The 6647-nt window shown below is 40.9% G+C and overlaps 1 long non-coding RNA gene across 1 annotated transcript in view; it reads left to right on the forward strand.

Annotated features, from left to right (window-relative positions):
* LOC144223528 (uncharacterized) overlaps positions 1-6647 on the forward strand; it is a 23063-nt gene that overhangs the window by 9888 nt on the left and 6528 nt on the right. The window lies entirely within an intron of this gene.

The following is a 6647-nucleotide window of genomic DNA, read 5'->3' on the forward strand; positions in this document are numbered from 1 at the left end:
GGGGATTTGGTGTGGTCCAAATGGAATGAGAAGAGTCCACGTGACCAGCTCCTAGTCCCAAGGGTCTTGGTGCTGAGTGGACTTGCCAATTTCCCTTTCTTTAGCCCAGTGAAGACTTGCAGACCACTAATGAGATGTCAGGGGCCTGGACAAAGTAGATGTCAGACATCTCATTGTTGATAGTAGATATATTCTGAATGGGAACAGGCATAGAAGCAGAGAGGAAGCATAAGGAAATTCAAGGTTCTTAATGTTTTTGTGCTGCGGTTTCCTCATTTGTATAGTGAGAATAACATTAGTGCCTGCCTCATTCAGGGCGTTACAAGGTTTACATAACAGAGTAAAAATACTTATAAAACAGTGCCTGGCATATAATAAACCATCAATGAATGTTAACTATTTGATTAGAATTATTGTGTGTAAGTTATAAATCATATCATGTCACTCCTTTGATAACTGCCCCCACAAGCTCAAATGATTCACACTGCAAGTGGGATAATATTCAAATCTCATACAGTGGTCTGCAAGGCTTCAGGTGACTTGATTCCTCACTGCACCTCTATCCTCATCTTATATCACTTTCCTCCTTCCTTGGTCACCAAACTCAAGCCATTCTGGCCTTATTTTTAATTTTTTAAAATTATGAAGCTTTTTTTGTTTTTGACTCTCAGGACCTTTGCGCTTGCTCTATACTTTTATAATTGGACAAAACAACTTTTTAAAAAGAGACATTAAGGATGTCCTCTTTGGAGAAGTGTCTGTTCATATCTTCTGCCCATTTCTTCNGACATTAAAATCCAGAATTCATAAAGAAAAGTCTGAGAATCTTGACTATGTAATAATCTTAAACATCATAAGGTTAAAAAATGAAATAAAACACAACTGTCAAATGGTAAATGGATAAAATATACTAAAGTATGACAGATGAAGGGCTAATAGCTTAGTGGTTAAGAATCCAAACTCTAGGTTCCGACCGCTGGGTTTGAATCCCAGGTCCATCATTTACTATCTGTGTGACCTTGAGTGTCAATCACTCAATCTCTCTGTGCTTCTGTTTCCTCACCTGTAAAATGGGGATGATAACAACACCTACTTCCTAAAATTGTTGTAAGGATTAAATCTCTTTAAGAAAGCAACTCTTGGGGCGCCTGGGTGGCTCAGATGGTTAAGTGTCCGACTTCGGCTCAGGTCAGGATCTCACAGTTCGTGGGTTCGAGCCCTGTGTCGGGCTCTGTGCTAACAGCTCAGAGCCTGGAGCCTGCTTCAATTCTGTGTCTCACTCTCTCCCTGCCCCTCCCCCACTCTCACTCTGTCTTTCAAAAGTAAATAAACATTAAAAGAAAAAAAAAAAAAAAAGCAACTCTTGGCATACTTAAGGTGCCATATAAGTACTATGTATTTTTGTTAGTAAGAAGCCAAAAATACCAGTAAAGGATGTGAACAGATAGCTCACATAAACAGTGACACAAAATGGCCAGTAAATATTTGAAAATATGGTCAACTTCACTCATAACGAAAAGCATGCATTCGTTTATTTCACGGATATTTAAATATTTATTAAGAGCCAAAGAGACTTTGGGATAGTGAACATCTTTCTCTTAGGGAGTTTACATTATAGTTATTTTTATATGTGTGTGTAATATTTAATACATCATGTGGTGATAGTGTTTTGAAGACAAATAAAGCAGAGATGAGGTGTTATTTCATATAGAGATCAAGGAAGGACTCGGACATAATGTTACATTTAAGCAGTAATCTAAAGTGAGTGAGAAAGCCATGAGGATTTCTAGGGGAAGAGCTTTCTAAGCAGAGGAAACAATAAAGGCAGAAGCTTAGAAGCAGGAGCCAGCTTACCTTATTCAAGGAACAGCAGTAAATCCAGTTTGTTTGGGGCAAGGCTGAATTGATAGGAAGTGAGGTATAAGAGACCGTGGTCAGATTCTCTAGGGCTTTAAAGGCTAGGATAAGGACTTGGGACATCACTAGGAGTAAAACAGAAAGCTTGCCATCATTTAGAATTGCAATCACCTATACATGACTGGGATCCAGATAACAAAGGTTCAAATAGGATGATGTTTCAAGTGTGATATTGATTCTAAGACACAATCGACTGTAAGACATGCCATTATTATATGTACCATCAAGAAAGAAAAAAATGCTGCCAAGGAGAATCATAAACTGTCATTCCAAGATTTCAGAGATGTTGAAACATGAAGAGATGTACCTCTTAGAGTTGATTAAAAAATGGCATTTTTTTTCTCATGTAAGAATAGGTCCAGAGATAATCATTTTCCTGGCTGCAAGATGGCTACTCAGCTATAGTCATTATATCCTCATTTCCAGGAGGAAGAAGGAGAAACTGGGGGGTGGGGGGATGCCTTTTATTCTTCTATATTAAATTTATAAAAGTCTCCTCTTAAAAACTCACTGGAATTTTTATTAGTATTGCAGTGGATGTGTAGATCAACTTGTAGNAGTTATATTTCATAAAAAGGATAAATGTATATAGCATGCTTGTATTTGCCTAGAAAATTTCTTAAAGGGTACACAAGAAACTGGTAACAAGTGGTCATTTCAGGGGAATAGACTGGGTGTGATTGACAGGGAAGAGAGGGGCTTTAACTTTTCATGTTATGCCTTCTTGTAAGAAACTTTTTTAAAAAAACCAATATCGNCTGGGGACACAGGTGGACTTTCCATGGGGTAAATAAGCACTTAGAGTTTTAATGGAATCGACTTCTTTATCCTCAATTTTCATATTTCATATTTCCTAAAATTGACCTGCCAGAGAACACATGTGTGATGGCAGAATCAAGCTGATTCTTTCCATCTCCTCTTTCACAATGGTCCTTTGTGCACTTTACAAAACAAAGCATTCCTTTTACCCATCCTGAATCTTACCTGAGTGCACTGCCCCACAGTATAAAATCCTCTGGGCACCAGAAAGACACTTCCAAACATGTTGTCAATGGTGAAGAAAAAAAATTGCTTTAACAAATGAATGGGGATCAAATCCTTTCGCAGTTCAGATGGCTTCCAATAAAACTGCAGGAAAACCCAATGGAGCTGTCAGCTGATAAGTCAGGGAAATAATTTTGAAGATAAATCATTGTATAATCCCCTCCCCCATAGATCTCTAAAGGAACTCAGAGACTTGAGTGACATTGCTAAAACAAATGTCCATTCCCATATACTTATTTATATAACTGACATTTCTGTGTGCTAACATTTAGCCAAACAAAAAGTAGAAAGAGAATTGATGCTGAATCCTGTCTCATTCTAGCAATAAGCAATTATTTACTCATAGAAACACATACTAACTTTTTTAAAAAAATAGGCTTTTTCTGGGGCGCCTGGGTGGCTCAGTCGGTTAAGCATCTGACTTCGGCTCAGGTCACGATCTCGCAGTTGTGGGTTCGAGCCCCATGTCAGAGCCTGGAGCCTGCTTCAGATTCTGTGACTCCCTCTTTCTCTGACCCTCCCCTGCGCACGCTGTGTGTGTGTGTGTGTCTCTCTCTCAGAAATAAATAAAAAATTAAAAAAAAGGCTTTCTCTATCTCTAACACATTTTAATTTTTATGTTTAATAATTATCTATCAAAATTTGTAATAAACTTAATTTTTTGATCTGTCATATTCTAACATTAATTGTCATAATAACTCAAGCAGGAGTAAAATTTTTAAAAAAATTTATTTTTAAGTAATCTCTACACCCAACATGGGGCTCAAAGTCACAACCCTGAGACTGAGAGTCGCATGCTCCACTGACTAAGCTAGGCAGGCGCCCCAAGCAGGAGTAAATTTTTAAACAACCTTTAGAGCTTTAGGCTCACAGGAACATTTAAAAAGCATTTAAGTAGCAAAATATGTACATACAAATTAAATAGCAAAATATATTTCCCTGCAGGGAAATATAATAGGATTGTCAATAAAATAATTTCCAGTGCAAAAAGATACATTATTGGGGTAAAACTCTGTTAGAAGACTAAAATGGATTTGAGAACTTGGGGAAAAAAGGAAAAATATACAACTTCTAGCCATCAAAAAGAACTCCTTTATGAATTTTTAAAACAGATGATGGTGGCTCTGAAATCATTAAGGTAGTTGGGTTTCACTAGTTTCAGGTAAAATGGTGACATAACAGTTTTGTTTATGAATGTTAACATTTGTCAGAAATCACATTATTTGCAGCTGATGTTTTTGATGCAAAATTTTAATGTCAACCTAAAAATCTGTGAAGGAGCACAAGGTTAAAAAAATATATTTTTTTAATGTTTTTTATTTATTTCTAGGAGAGAGAGNCGTAAAAGTACTTTTTAAAAAATGTTCATTATTTAAGAGAGAGAGTGCTAGGGAGCACAAGCGGGAGAAGGGGATGGGGGAGGGGCAGAGAGAGAGGAGAAAAAGAATTCCCGTGCTGACAGCACTGAGCTACCCTTGGGGCTAGAACTCACGAATATTGAGATCATGACCTGAGCTGAAATCAAGAGTTGGATGCTTAACCGAATGAGCCACCCAGGCGCCCCCAAAAATATTTTTAAGAAAAAAAAATAGGACATCACTCCACCCTTGAAGGCCCCAGGTGTCCCTTCCAATCATAGTTCTCATCTGTTCTCAAGAAATAATCCCTCTCCTGACTCTTGTAATCATCATTTTCCTGCTCTTCCTTACATTTTGACTATTCGTTTATGCATCCTAAAGCAATATGGCTTAGCAAACAAACAGAAAAGCCAGAGATAGACTCATATATACAGAGAACAAACTGGTGGTTGCCAGAGAGGAGGGGGGTGGGAGGATGGGCAAAATAGGTGAAGGGGATTAAGAGGTAGAAACCTCCAGTTATAAAATAAGTAAGTTACAGAGGATGAAAAGTACAGGATAGAGAATGTAGTCAATAACATTGTAATAACTTTGTATGGTGATGGGTGGTGACTATTTATCACAGAGAACACTGTGTATAGAACTGTATCATTATGTTGTACACCTGAAACTAACATAACATGGTATGCCAGCTATACTTCAATTTAAAAAAAAGATGAAAAAATATTTTAGAGTGTATTTTGATATAAACCCAGAGTTTTATGTATGTTTATGCAAAATAAATATCTGAGGAAGTGTCNGGCACCCCAGCTATATGAGGAGGGGTCTCACCTTAAGTCAGCCCCTTCTGCTAGCCTTCAGTCAGGTCGCTATGAGGCAGACATGGTGACATTTGCCCATGACTGAATTGAGACACATGCAAGCAAGCATGAAGCATCAAAAGGATTAGGCTGGCACCACCCCCATCCCCACCCCTACCCCTGCACGTGATTCACGTTAAAAGCAACATGCAATCAGGAAAGAAATATAAGGAAGTACAACAAAATTCTGACTTTTCTCTTAGGGGCTACTTAAAAAAAAAATCAAATGTCAAACTGTTTCCGATATTTCTTGATTCTTTTGTTTTTGGTGCCTATTCTCTGCTGGTGACCTAGACACTTCCTTCGTCTGCCTTTTGTGGAACCCAGCCCTGATTGTGGCCCTGGAACAAGTTTGTTTGTTCAGTGCTGCCCATAGCCCCTAGTACAACACGTGGCTCTGGGTTGGAACTTTTGAAAGCACATTTGCTGAGTGAATGATAGCAAAGCATCTCCCCCACCCCCAGCTCCAGAACCTGCTGGACATGTGGACTTCTGCCAGAGGTTGGACAATAAGGTAATCAGGTTGCCTTGATTAGTCTTCAGGGGTAGACAGTCTTAGGTACACAGGGATCTTTAGGTCTCTTTGATGTCTGTCTGGGGAGGTGGGATGAGAGTATCTCCCCTGCATCCCTTGAGTCCATGACTACAGTCATTTTTAGCAGCAGCATCAGGAGCAGGATTTCTTCAGTGAGTGTGCTAGTTGCAGTTCCTCTGGTTGCAGGCCACAAAGGGCAGGCATTTATTGGAAAGATGCTGGGGTGCTTCAAGGAATTGAAGCAAGAGTTGGATAAGGAAAGCAGTGCACCACGGCAGCTCTGGGGGACCTCAGCTGTATGGGAGCCAAGCATCTTATTCTCCTAAGGGTGCCTAATTGTTGACAAGCAACTCTCTCTGCTAACTCCAGGAGAGTTAGGCACCACCTCCTCCTGGCAGGAAGGGGCCAGGCTGAGAGGTGACGTCCAGTGCTAACCAAGGAAAACTCTGCTAGAGTATACTCGGGCAGCACAGCCCCATAGCCAGGCTGTGTATACGGGGGCAAGGCCAGCCATCACGGGACCCAGGGAACTGACTCTTCCTAGAACATTGACCACCTACTTCTTTTGAGCCCCCTCCTGACTCCTTGGGACCAGCACTTGTGGCCTCTTTTCAATGCCAGCAGCTCAGTGCAGGAGCTCCCAGACCTAGGCCCGCCCCCTCCTCCTGCTGGCTGCTCCAACTACTGAAGCTGCTCCCCACCCCCTACTCCCACCTGCTGCTGACCAGGGGCTCTGCCAGACTTGAGGGTCTTGGGGCGGTTTCTTCCCCTTTCTCAGCGGTAGGGAGGTGCCAGCAGTAGGCATGGCCTTGTCCCTTCTGCTGCCCCCGGGCGGCTCAGCGTCTGCCGGGGCAGAGGGCCAACTGCCAAATCCTCATCCCACCCGCGGCCTTCGGAGCCCGAGGAGGAGGTGAGGAGCAGGCATAGATTGTG

The sequence above is a fragment of the Crocuta crocuta genome, unplaced genomic scaffold, assembly GCF_008692635.1.
Source record: "Crocuta crocuta isolate KB4526 unplaced genomic scaffold, BGI_CrCroc_1.0 scaffold1077, whole genome shotgun sequence".
In the NCBI taxonomy this organism is placed as follows: domain Eukaryota; kingdom Metazoa; phylum Chordata; class Mammalia; order Carnivora; family Hyaenidae; genus Crocuta; species Crocuta crocuta.